Raw genomic sequence first — 14783 nt, forward strand, 5'->3', positions numbered from 1 at the left:
ATATGGGACAGTCTGTTTAATGGGATCTAGCTCCTGTTTCCTCTTAAATTTGTTTTGTAGCACCATCAGGAATTACTTTTTCCTATTTATTTACAAGTATTTAATTCCCTGTCAGTCGAGTTTTTCTTTACTGCATTAATTTTTTCCCCCAGGAAAACACATGCACTTTCTTTATCGTAATTATCTGCTTCTCTCCGAAGCTGGGAGTGATGCGAGCAGAAAGAAAGAGGATCTTTAAATAAGGAGTTAAGTATTTCTTTAAATCTCACAAAGTAAGGCAGGAGGTGTTGGGTGAGAGTAGGGTATAATTTAAAGCGTGTCAAGATAGGCTGTTGACCTCAGATGTCGAAAATTCTGGTCTTACTAAGAAGGCCTTGAAGGTGAATGGCGAATCTGTAACCGAAAACACGGAATGACCTACATTTCTTGTGTAGATAGTTTAAGGAGGTTGTGTTGGGGTGGGGTGGAGGAGGACCCATGTAACAGACCCGTGGAAGGACTATTTTTAAGCAGAGTTTTAAAACTTGCTTTATGGGGTGTCTGGAGGCTACTCCTCTATCGCTTCTGTCGTGGAATCCCTGTGTCCGTCCCATCAGGCCAGATCCCTAGCCCTTGAGAACAAATTCAGAGGAATTTTGGTGTGTGTGTATGTGTGGGGGGGAGGGGGGAGGTGGGGGTGAGGACTGCGTCTTAGTGAAGGAGGGCGCAGAGCTCTGTCTTTACCTCCTGGAGAAGCGAGTTTTTTGTACTTCTGTCTCCAGAGGGTGATCTGGGAAAGAGGCAGAAATGTTTTAATATTCTTGCTTAGTCTGAGTCGGCCTCAGGTTATGGGACTAAGTTTGCCACCACCTAGAGATTGTCCTGTGTCCCATTTGCAGTTTGACAGATGAAAGAGGCTTCGAAATTTCAATTAAAAGGAAAATTCGAGGGAGGATAAAACTGACTTGCCTTCCCTGGACAATTCCGCCACTAGACGGCGTTCCGTGGAGTTTTGTGTGCTACACAGAAAAAAACGATGGCTGATTTTCCTTTGTGTTTTCCTTTTCCCTCTCCACATCTAAGAACTAAAAAAGAGGACGAAAAGTACAAAACACGAAACATGTTTAGAGTGAAGTGGAGCCGTCCATTCATGTGGTCACGTCCCCGGCTCAGGCGGCGGAGGAGGGGGCGCCTGTGCGGTCGCGGGGTGCGGGGTCGCGGGGGCGAGGGGGCGAGGGGTGAACGCACTCGAGGGCGCGGGACCGCGGGGGGGGGGTCAGGGCTCCAGGGCGCGCGCGGGGCCGCGGGGACCTGGCTGGGCTCTTGGACCCAAGGCCAGGGTGCAGAAGCGCGCGGTGGCCTGCGTGGCCTGCCGCCCTCGGGGCGGCGCGTCACTGTGAGCCAAGGAGTCAGTGTCAAGTGCGTAAACGAAACTCTTAGAAGCCGGGGATAGCTTTCACAGGAACGTAGTGCCTTGTACTGAAAGACGCGCTTTAGCTGCTATTAGGAAGTACTTTTCAAAATTGAGGAGGTCGTTTTCCTTGCAGCTCTGCCACCATCTGCTGTGTGGACTGAGTCAGCGTGAGGTAAATGTGCAGCCACGCGCTCCTCTCCGAGGCTTTCTTGTCCCTTTTAGCATGATCATTTCTCCTGGCCTCCAAGAAGGCCTGGGTGTCTATAGGGTGACACTGCCCGTGTGTCTGAGAAGCTGCTGCTGTTCATAGAAAGTCAGTGTTTGGATAGGGGAGGCCCTTGTAGACGTCCAAGTTCACGTCCCAGGTTGGAATCCAAGTTGCCTTTTTCCTCCGTGGGGGTCGGGGTCAGGGTAAGGACAGAGAGGGATGGCGAATCCTCGCTGTAAACTCCGACTTCCTCAGTTTTCAACCGAACATTCTCAAAAACGAGAAAGGGAGAGAAAAGGCGAGCGTGCGCCTGCAGCCCTTTCTTCTGCAGAGCGCGTGCCTACCCGCCACCCGCAATCCGCGCCATCTTAACTCAGATTCAACCCCGCTCGGGGCTGAGCCCGGCAGGCGACAGGTGCGGCCGGGGCCCGGGATGCTGTGCCCGGGGTTTTAATTTTTAGGCGGCCACCGCCGAGACGGGTCAGGCGCACGGGGGCCGAGGGCCGAGTTGGCTGGTGACCGGTCGTTTCCGGCCCGCAGGCGAAGCCGCAGCGTGGCCCCGGCGCACCCGAGCCCAGGCCCGCGGGTCGGCGTGCGAGGAGCCCGCGGTTCCGAAGGCCCGGCCCGGCCGCCAAGCCTGGGCCCGATGTTCCTGCTTCGCCGTCGGGCGTGCGGTAGCAGCGCCCCCGCGGTCCCGGGCGCAGTGCAGGCCGGGGGTCCGCTGCATGGCCAGGCCGCGGTCACCCTGCTTTCGGGGTCGTCGCCACCTCATCCCGCAGTGGCCGGGAAGCACGGCCTGGGCTCTGGCCTGGACGCGTGGCCTCTCTGCAGTCCCGCCAAAGGCGGACCTGGCAATTGAATAGGATTTAGGAGAAGGTCCTTTTTTTAGGAACAGCAGCAACTTACTGACCAGTTTGTTTGAAAAATCTGATTGTCTTTAGAACCCACTAAAATAACAGGAGCTTTTAACAAATAGTAATTTAGGGTCTATGGAGACCGTTTTGAACAGCCTTACCTTCTGCAATTGTTTTTTCTTACAAACCCCACTGGAAAAAAGTCTTTCAGTCACCTTTTTGGGGTGTGTTTGTGATATTATTTATCTTTTCAGCACTGAGGCTTTAAAGGATGTTCTATTTGCTGTTTTGGATGCAGCTTAGGGTTAAAAGCTTTGTTGAGTAGAGATCATATATGTTCCTAAATAATTTTAAATGTCCCACAGTGATATTTGGACAATGTGTATATGTTGATGTAAGATTTCATAAAACATTGAACCTGTCCTCAGGTGCGGCAACTTTTTGTGTGTGTCTGTGAACTATCAATCATGTAGCCTTTTGGCTATGGGATAAGGAAAAAAGTAGAACCTACTATTCTATAGTTAAACAAACCTATCTAGATTCCCTCTGAAGAAGTCTCTAAAGAAAGAAAGAGCAACAATAGATAAACTTATGCACGGAGTGCTTAGCAACTTTCCAAACCTAGTGAGTCAATTCAGTTTTTAAAATATTTAATTTATTCCGGTATGTTGGCAATTGCTTGACTAATTTTGATATTTGAATGAGTAATATTTTTAGCCTAATACCGTGAAATCAGTTTTTTAAAAGGTACCTGATACTTTTTATCCAAGTTGAATCTATGTGAATTATTGAAGTCACAGTCAAATTTTCTTTGCCAGAACAAGAAGGTAGGAAAGAGTCTTTCAGAGAAGACAGACAAACTAGGCAAGAATAAAGTAGGCATTGCATTTTATTTGGTTAAGTTCAGCTGCTCTGAGATTTATGTTTCTTCTTGGTTCCTCTCTTCCACTCACGTGTTAGGTTGCCACACACTTGAAAAATACATTCATTTGAAAAAAAAACCCTGCTGCTTTCACAATAAAGTAAACTTGATGGTGTACAAGTCACTGGTCTGATCTGAGCTGATTATATCTGCCTTGCGTGTATTTTACACCCACAGTATGTTTTGCAGCAGTGTTCAAGGCATGGCGTGAAAAATTTGATTTGAATAGTTCCATTAAAGCAATGAAAAAAACCCCATAGCTTAATAGGCCTTATACTGATAGCTCCCCTTCTTACTATGCTAATTCTGAAATAAATATGTAATCTAGTATTAGGAATATGGCATTTAGAAGACCCTTGCTGGTAATATTTAATTTAATAAACACACTATGACATTATTAATGCAATGAAGCTCGTACCACAAGCTGATTCTTTCAGGTTGTTTGACCTATTACTTATCACTAGATCCTTATAAACATATCCTGTTTATACTTCAGTTGAGCTTTAAAATTATTTTGGATTTCAGCTCTTTAAAAATATCTGCATGACAAAGCACTCATTTTTTGTCCCTCCCCTAACTCTTATTTTATATACAAAGCATTTATATTTGGACATCCTGGAGCATCTTTTAGGAGGAGGCTGGCAGCATTTAGGAGGGAAGAGCAGCTCTAGGGATATTTAATTGTCTTAGCCAGTATGTTTTGCTCCAACACTAGCAGGAAAATAAAAGAATACAGGATTAAGTTTCAGAGCAAGAGGTGGATCTATATTTTGATGGTTCGACTAAGTTTAACAAATGGGAAATTAATTGAAATTTCTACTTGGAAAATTAATCAAATCTTACTTATATTGTTTATATTAGGTTCATTTAGTTTAAGTTTAATATATCTTTTCTGTCAGCTGAAGTGTATTGTATGGGAAAAGGCATTTCAAGTCAACCTTATCATTTCAGGTTCTTGAAAAAAAAAAAGAAAAAAGTCAACAATGTTGTTCTCAAACCACAGGGTCTTCCTAACTCACATTTAAACTTTAAGATGTATTTGTCATTTATTTTGCCATTCCTAGTATGAAAGGAAAGGCATTTTCAATCTTAGGAAAATTCAGAAGCAATTTTTTGGTTCTCAGTTAATTCAGTTTCATCTTAAAAGTTCAAATTTAGCAAAGCACATGTTCCCTTGTTCATGCCAAGTGTGATAAAAACTAGTCGAAAAATAAAACCATTGCAAACAAGTAGAGCACTGCACTCCACTGCACACTATACAGGCCACATCATTTCTAGGTCTGATGTCACTGCCTGCTGGGCTGCCATTTGTGGTCCTTTCAACGTTGGTAGAAGACACCACTATTTCAGATATATGTGCTTTAGTTGTATTTTAAGTGTTCTCTTTGAATAGTGATTTGCAGGCCCTTGAACTTTCCAACATTGGCCATCTTCTACTAAAAAATGTTATTCTTTTTAGAGTTCTAGGATGTCATTTTCTTCCTATTCACTAGGAGATATTTTCTTCAGTTGTATCCGAAATATGAATTAGAAAAGTCACCTCACTGCCTTTGTAATACAGTCAAGTTATAGGACGCTTTATGGAATTACAACTTTCTTAATTAATCTATATAATATTAATTTACCACACACATATAATTATACATTTAGCTTAATATTCTTGAACTTCAATGAATAAAATATACTTGATATGTAGATTTAGTTTAGGTTGTCTGCAATCAACGTGGACATTTTGCGAGAATTTTCAGTTATCATATAGAATTCTATTGTTTCAAATAGCTTGCTCACTTGGGAATTGCTGAAGCCCAAAGAAATATTTCTAATTAAAAATGTTTCCAAGGTGGCTAGCACTTTTATGACCCAGTGTGTTTTTGAATTAAAAAATTATGATTTCTGATCATAATTTTTATCAAATAATAATAATTTTATCAAATAACAGCAATGTTTACTACTCAGCACCTTTCTTTGAGAAAATAGAAACTAATGAAGGCTTAAAGTTTTCACAGTTTACTTCACATTGAGTGCTATATATTTTATTCAAATAAATTCTTTTTTTCTACCTCTGTCTTAATTTTCTGCTTTTTAAAAAATGACTATGTTCTTAATAATTTTTAGATCTCATTCACCTTTGGGATCCGTTCTCTTAATTTATGCTCACATTCTGCTTTATTCCTGTGGAGAAAGTCAAAGTAACACACTGACTTCCTCCTCAACATATTTCTTCCTTCCTTCTCCAACTCTGCTCTCTCTCTGACACTCATTTTGCCCTTGTTGACTCTCTTGCCAACAACTTTTTTTAAACCTACTTTTTTTTTCTCATGCTACTATCCTCAACCTGAATCCTTATAAAGTCTATGCCTGACTCATCAGTTTGCGTACTTAAGGGCAAAACTCTTATGCTTTCCCCAAAATCAATTGTAAAGCTTTTAGGACAGACATCAGATGCAATGTGTCTTTTTATTTACTCCCTCCCACACTTAAAAAAATTGTGCCTTTTTCCCTATATGCTTCTATAATCAATACATCTGTCTATATTCACTATTCTATTAGCTTGTTTCTCTTTGTATTTGTGAAAGGCCAATCTAATGTTCCTGTCCCCTGTTGATTTTTCTGTTCTCTTTACACATAACGGTCTGAGATATCTGAGGTACTACGTTTATCCCTGGTTTCTTTTGTACTTAGGATCCATCTGTCAGTGCTTTGATCCTTTTCAATTTATCTTTCTCACTTGCATGGACATTACAATCTTTCTTACTATGTTCACCAGAGCACTCTCTGCCAGTGGCCTTATTACAGACTAATCTTTATTCTGTTAGCTATTTTAAGTCATAGTTAGCCCTTTGGGTGATTCAGAATCATAGATTCTGAAACTCCTTTACTTTCTCTTTGCTTCTTCCTGCTTTTCTCTCTTGGCTCTCTTTGCTTGCTTGCTCATTCATTCATTTTATAGGTTTCTGTAAGATTTGCTTTTCACAGGGTGAAACTGAGACATGAAATCGGTGGGAGAAAGATGTGCCAGTGTCAGGCACCTGCAGCCCATTGCCTGACAGCCTTCACCTTCTTGATCATGCTTATTTCTTATAGTCTGACATTTTAATTGGGTTTTCCTATTTGGCCTTCCTTGAACCTTCTGATACCAAGTCATTTTCTTTTTACCCTTAACCTAAGTTTAATATAATGAAGATTAAAATGGATTTTTGTGAAGTTCTTTTTTCTTAGTATTAATTTAACCCCTTAAGAAAACTGCAATATAGAGTATACACGATGACACCATTAAGAACAAAGAGATTTTATGGTTGTACAGTTATATATGTTAACTAAACACATCATTTTCAGTCTTTTCTCTACATAGCCACAAAAAAATACAGTACCAAACCTAAGAGATTCAGGCCTTGGGATCATGAGAAATGGTTTTACTTGTATCACTGCTTATTTAGGAAACTGTTCCTAAATATTTTAAATTTTCAATTTCAGTTCTTTTTGCTTTAGAGTCAACTTTCAAAATATAAATGTGTGTGTGTGTGTGTGTGTGTACAATAGCACGATGAGTCTGGAAAATAGGAGTGTAAAATCAATACAAGTGAGTGAAGGATTTTTGATATTCCTTGCATTCTGCTGCTCTAGAAAAAATCAAGACTGTGTGTTCTTCGAGAATTTTCTGTTGGAGCCTGAAGAAATACCCTTTTAACAATCTCTTACTTATCAAAATGATCATCTCTACTCCCTAGCATTAGGATCAGGGGCTTTTAATTTTTTTATTAAAATGTGAATTTTCATACAGTATAATTTCCATTTGAGTAAGATATTGGTGAAAATCTACCATGTCAAAGAAATGTTCATAAATGTGATTGAAAATTTATAGTTGGTACCATGGAAATTTAGTATGTAAGATACTTACATTAAATTTGTTTTGAAAGTATAAATCTCAAACTTCACTCCTACTATAGTAAAAAACACAGTGAACACAGTAAGACACTTCATCATGATCTTCACTATTCTCATTTGGAAAATGAAGTTATAATTTGAACTTTCAAGTACCTTCTAGTTTTAAGGAACTTTGCTTTTTGTGGATTTCTGTGATGCCTAGAATTCAAATGCTACAGAAAATTCTGGGCTGGGAGTTGTGGCTCACATCTGTAATAATAGCTACTTGGGAAACTGAGATCCAGAGGATTGCAGTTCAAGGCCAGCTCAGGCAAATGGTTTGTGAGACTCTATCTCAACCAATATTTGGGCCTGGTGGTGTGCACCTGTCACCCCCATCTATTTTGGGAGCATAAACTGGAAGGGGGCAGTACACACCATCCTGGGCATAAAGACAGACCCTATCTCAAAAATAAACAACACAAAAAGGGTTAGGGAAGTGGCTGAAGTAGAAGAGCTCCTATCTAGCAAGGGCAGGGCTCTGAGTCTTTTTTTTTTTTTTTTAATGAAAATAAAAAATAAAATTCTGGTTATGAACTAGTAAATTATTCAATGATTCTCTAAAGGATAGTGAGTAGCTCAAAGTTTAAAAACATTGCCATGATGATACTGTCAATTAGACTGGCCTAGCATCCTCACTTTCCTCTTGGATTTCTACATATACATTTTAATATTTCTTTTCCAGAATGGTAGACTATATGAGCAAAATTGGAGAGTCACTTATTTAATAATCCACCTCAGTACATACAGGCATTAAAGGGTGATTTGGCATAAAGATATTATTATGATATTCAAGTTTTTAAATTTTAAGTTGTCTTTCAGATTGCTATTATTAATTTGTGACTCAACCTTATATTTTTTAGGCCTTCTATCTCTCTGTCTCTGTCTTTCTCTCGCTCTCTCTCTGTCTCTCTCTCTCTCTCTCTCTCACACACACACACACACATACACTCCAAGCATATTGATTAATTGAAAATCAAGTTCACTTGTAGTCTTGAGGATAAGCAGGCCCACACTTGCAGGTGTGGTTCTGTGCATGAGCTGCCTCTTCTCCTGACACTAAGACACAGCTGGATGGAGGAAGAGGGCAGTAGCACTTCTCACATCCTCTAGGTCAGTGGCTTTGCATTGGAATCACCAAGGGAGTTTTAAGAATTCTGATGCCTGGATTCGCATCCTAAGACAAATCAATCAGGATGTGAATGTCTGGTTGTGAGATTCCAGTCATCAACACTTCTTTTAAAGGATTCCTAGGTAAATCTAATGTTCTGCAAAGGCTGGGATCCACTCCTCTAGGTTTTTTTGGTTTGTTTCTTTGTTTATTTATTTATTTATTGGTGTGAAAGGAAGGGTTGAAGGGTTTTTTTTTTGTTTTGTTTTGTTTTAATTTTAACAGTTGCTAATGATGACCAACTGTATCTGTTCGTTATAATTTCAGGCCTAAGGACTAGTGTAATGGCAACTTTCTTAAAAATAAAAATAGTCACATAGATAAAAAACAATTTTCACATTTATTTATTTTTTCAGGACCTCATGCATACTAGGCAAGTGCTCTACCACTTGAGCTACACCCCCCCAGCCCTTAAAATAATTATATTCAGATAACTTTCTTTTAAAAAAACATGTCAGCATGGTCAACTTTTAAGACAGGCAGTTTATCCTCTTGACTATAAGAGAAAACTGACTGGAAACATACTACCTTCTCACTTTCTGTATAGAAGAAGCATTTGTATTCTTTCTCCAGTTTATTATGATAAAACATGATGATTAGTGTGATCTCTGGAAACTCTACAATCATCTTGTGGACTGAAGTTGAAAGGTCATGTGGAAATATTGCATGTTTGATATCTGATATAATTCTCTGAAGAATGAATGCCAAATTATCCAGAATAGTTCTGATCCATGGAATTCTGAGGGTGGGAAGTCAGTTTAGGCAATGCTAGCCACATGTCATTTTTCAATTTTATTATAGAGGGATTACTTCTAAATATCAGATGGAAACATTTCATCTCCTCAGTATGGGCCAGGTGCAAGTAGATTACTTGCTCAGATGGCTTCATAGTCCATGGCTTCCTCCCAAGTCACTCATTTTTAAGTGGTTACATCCATTTGAGTCATGAGGACCTTGCAAACTGAGTCACAAATTGTACATATTTGAGAATTTGTTGTATTTAGTATATTATAATAGAAATATTGTGGGAATTGCATTTTTTTGTTTTGTTAAAATTCAGATTCACTAAAGTGTGGAGGATTATTGTTTGCTATTAATAGCTCTAGAAATACTAAGTTAATATTAATTAATTACATTTATGTTTTAATAATATTTATATGTGGAAGCATTACAACATAACTAGAAGATATGAAGAAATGAGATGTTTATTTGCTGAGAACCATAATATAAAATGTGGAAATTCACCAGCTTTAGGACTCAAAATGACTAAAATGCAAAAGGTTAAAAAAAACTTGATTAAATATGTATTGGGATTTTCTAAGTTTAAATTATTAGAAAAGTCTTGCAGTTTTTGTTTGTTTATTTATTTGTTTGCTTTTGAGATAGGGTCTCATGGTGTATCCCATCCTGGTGTGGATTTACAATCCTCCTGCCTCACCCTCCTAAATGCTGGGATTACAGGAATGTATCATCATTCCTGGCTTAGTTTTTGTTAAGTACAATTTAGCTGGTATAATCTTTAGAAATCTGCAACTTCTGGGATTTAAAAATAAAAGCTATCCAATAAGAAGAATTAAAGTTATTCATTCTACTTATTTCTTACACTGCCTACTACCCACTTCTCCAAATGCAATATTGCATCTGTGCTGGAATTAAGTATTTATTAATGTTCAAGAAACGAGTCAGTCACATGACCATGGCTTATAATAGCTCACTCCTAAATTTAGAAGTGTTCCCAGATTGAAAAATGGCAAAAGGATCGGAGAACAAATGCACAGTTTTTAGTTTATTTCTCGTTTTTCATTCTACATATTTTTAAAAGCTAGATTTCATGATCCTAATCATATTCTATTGAACCTTTTTAAAGAGTAAAGTAATATTATGTTAGAATTTTTTTAATAGTCCAAGATTTTGTTTGTATAGATTATTCATCTTTTGTTTGTTCAATTGACTTTGCACCTAGAAATGGTATATAGTCAATTGCTTATATTATTCAGGCATTTTGTGTCTCTGAATTAGCTGTGTACAATACTTCATACTTGCTTCCATCTGCCAATCTTTTTATTACTTTCACTTGACAACAAAAAAGGGAAAATTATGGTAAAAATGAAATTTGCTTATTAGTGAATGCAATTTGGCATGAATGAGGCTATAAATATTTCTAAAAATGAAATCTTTGGACTATTAGATTTTACTTAGCTTTGCTCTTTTTGCAGTCTTAAACTATAATTAAATATAAAGTTATTATTATTGTTATTTGCAAACCAAAAGCAACATTATGATAGCTTGTTTTATAGCAATCCTAATGAATATGCCTTCCTAGGTCATTGTTGAGGACAGGAATATCTGAACCAAAGCTCAGGATTTCTCTGCCGTTGGTTCAAAGGTTGCCTGGCAGGTCTACAAACTAGACACCCCACCAATCCTCTATTTTCCTGTGGATTGCCAGTTGAGGGGGAAACAGTTACACTCTGTTTTATGTCTCTGTTGAGAGTTGAGGTAGCTTAGGTGAATTTTCTTTCTCTTCTTCTACCACTGTTTTTGCAGTTCAGAGAAATGAAAAGGAGCTTCTTGTGACAGAAAGACAAAAGATTCCTTAAGAAAAACTGATATAGCAGCCCTTTTCATATGAATTTGATTACTATTTTAATTTATTGAGCCTTTGCTAATTGTTGCCTATGATTATGGCATTATTTAAGGTACCATGGAGACTGTAGGATGAGTTAAATACAGATCCTCTGTGAATCATGAAAACACTATACTGCAAGATGAAAAGTGGTAAGTGGTGAGTTCTAGAACAGCTTGGGACACATCCTTTGGGAGAATAGAGTGTGGTTATGTCCAGCTGAGGAAATCACAGAAGCCTTCATGCATGTGATACTTGTTGAGGCTGAACTTGCAGAAGACTGGAGGATGGGGGAAAGGACATATTGGACAAAAAATAAAGTGAGAATAAAAGTCTGGGAGGTAGTGGAGTAATGCCTGTTTAAGAAATAGATAGTAGTTTTGATGCTTGGGAAATGGAGTATGTAGAGGAGGTCAAAGGAGGGGAAGATTATAAAAGCTGGGTGTGTACTTCCCTCCTATGGGCAAGGTCCTTGGTTCTATTCCCAGCACAGAAAAAAAAAAAAGCCTGGATGCCATGTTCTGGAACATTTTGCATGTTCAGACAAATTAGGTCTCTGACCAAACAGAAGTAACTCTCGTCCGATTACATTTAATTGATTTTTACTATGAATTCTATTCAAAGAATCCATGTGTACCATTGTGTAACTTGTATTTCCCATTTGACAGTATATTTAGGTATAATACTTAATGCACATTGAGCTCACTCTTTTTAATATTTTACTATTACATTGTATGGCTATACAAACCTAACACAAACAGTTCCTTTCTTATGTACACATAGTTGTTTCTAGGTTTTTGCTAATATGAAAAGTGACATATTGTACAATTATCTCTGTTTACTTGTATTAGATATCAATAGGATAAGTCCCTAAAAGTGGAACTTCTGAGATATAGGCTGTATCAATTTATAGTTACTCCATAAGTATATGAAAATTTGTTTCCCCACCCTCTCACTAGCTCCAACTATGTCAGTCTTGACATAATTAAAATTTGATCATATTGGTAAAATTAGAAATTGGCATCTGAAATAGGAAGGTATCTCCGAACTAGGGAACATGCAACTCTGGGGAATGTGTAATCTTGGGATGGTATGGTATAAGAGGAAGCTTATAGGAATAATGTGACATGCCTTTCTAGATTGTTAATTTTCCTTAAGAATTTGGGAGGAATCCATGTTATTTTCATTGTAAACCAAGCTGAAAAATGTGACGATAGTATGTAGACTTTATATGATTTCCTTTTATTAATACAATGAGCATTTATTATATTTAATAAGTAAATTATATATATATAAAATGTTTTGCATATTGGAAATTACTATGCAAATATTACTACTGTATTAGTCCACAACTTATTACAGGACATAAAATAAGACTGCTCAGTCAAGCTACAAGGATATAAGAAAAAGAGTAGCAAATCATATATTTATTCAAATGTTTTGATAGGATTGTTCCATACACAAATCAAAAGTCATCAGAGAGTAGTATTTAGCTAACACTTCTCTTTATTTTGAGTGGTAAGCACACTTGCATTGCCTTAAATAACATAACATCATTATAACTTGTTCCTTACACATTTTGTTTTTATTTCATTTTTCTTTAATATTATTTTTTGAGAAAAAGTCTTGCTATGAAACCTAGGCAGAGCTTCAACTTGTGATCTTCCTCTCTTAACTTCTCCAGTGCTGAGATTACAGGCATGAGCCACCATGCATGCTCACATTTTGCTTTTACTAAAAAAGAAGTTACATTTTAAACTTTAAGATATCAATTTTTTTCTCTTACTACATAACTTAAACTTTTAAGTAGTAGATGAACTCAAGGGAATAGAGGCTAATTCATACTTAAGATGCATTCAAAAGAAAGAAGTACTAATAAAATGATCATCAATTTTCTGTTTGTCATTTCCAAGGAAGAAAAATTTGAAAATGTAAGAATGTTTTTAGCAATAGCCCGCTTTTAAAATGCATTGATATGTAGACTATAAAACATATAAATAAAAGTGGAGCTCTTCTCTTGGAACAAGAGAAGATGAGACTCTGTCTTTCTGTTCAATGGCCATTCTGTTCAATGGCCCTCTCCCTCTTTTCCTCCACTGACTCCTGATTCTGGTGTCAGCAATATTGAGGTTATCGGGAATATGGGGTAAGAAAAATTCTCTCCTAGGAGATCTTGTGCCCCTGCTTTAGGAGACAGCAGATAAAAACCTCTGGATTGCTCAATAAATTAATCCATATTTTACTTTATTTGATGGAGACAATAATCCTGAATTTGATATATGAAATTCTAAAGGTCCATGTTTCTTGCCTGAATCAGAGAGGTCTTTGAACTTCACTGTTCCACACTGTTTGTCTCTTTACATGAGCTGGGCATGCATAATAATAAATGAAGCTACCTCTGTGACCCTTCAGTAACCTTCCTGTTGTGATTCTCAGATGATTTATCTGTAGATTTCTTCTAAAGCATGAGACCTGAAAGAAATTGTACAGTTGGACTAGATGCTTTGGGCTCTGCTCCTGACACCTAGGATTTCCTCAGTCAAAACAGTCTTTCTGATGGGAAAATAAAAAAAAAAGAACTCATTAAATTTTATGATAATAATCATGTGTTTCTGATATATAAGTTAGCTTTGTTGATTCTAAAGGTGGATTTAATGCAGAAATGAGCTTTTATCTGTTATAGGCCTGGTGGAGGGGCTCAAGTGGTAGTGTACTTGCCTAGCAAGCATGAAGCCCTGAGTTCAAACTCCAGTACTACAAAAAGTCTGTTCTAATAATATCATACTTTTATTATGATGCTGCAGGTAGATATGGCCACAAAGTAATGCTATATGGCAGATGACTAAAGCCATAAATGTCAGTTTTGTCTATTAAAACTTGTGATTAAACCTAAAAGGAGTTTGGGATGCCATAATGTCCTCCTGCTGATGTTCAAAACTTTGCCTATGAATTATGAACTCAGATAGATTAAAAAAGATCTAAACTGCAAAGTTTCGATTTTATTATTTTTGTCAACTTTATACTTTAAATTGTTGTAATGGTTAGCAATAATGAAAAAAAAAGGCTCTCTAATAACCTAGAATGTTCTGGATCGTCCTCATTTCTTACTAAATGCCATTATCTCACAAAGTTGCTAACTTTATTAACTTATGGATTTAATGGAAATTTTTTATTTTTAATATTCTTTTCACTTTCAATTAATGAACATATAAGAGAGAATGGTTATTCTTCATTTTGTAATGTATTTCCTAGCTTTTATAGTTCTAATCAGCAGCATATGAATCCTCTGACCATTTAAATAATATTTTTCTTAAAGAAAATATTTATGAAATGCTAATAAACTATTAAGTGAACAAGTAATACAATATGTGATAATTTTTACACCCTTCCTGCAGTGTGTAAAAATTTAATACAAACTTGGTGTATACTTGATAACAATTTACATGTTTATTTTACCATCTGGTAAATGTGTAAATGATATTTTGAGAAGCACATTTCATACTCACTTTAACAACTTATCCTTGACAATATGTGCCCTATCTTATGTATCGACTGGAAGGATCTTGGAAATTTTTGAAAAGATGAATCTAGGAAAAAAATTCATGTCCTACTTTGTTTGTTTAAAAATGTTATGGAGATTTAAGGTTTAGTTTGTAGTACCAAACTGAGGGATTGTGTTGTTTGC

This window comes from Castor canadensis, chromosome 4, assembly GCF_047511655.1.
Source record: "Castor canadensis chromosome 4, mCasCan1.hap1v2, whole genome shotgun sequence".
Taxonomy (NCBI): domain Eukaryota; kingdom Metazoa; phylum Chordata; class Mammalia; order Rodentia; family Castoridae; genus Castor; species Castor canadensis.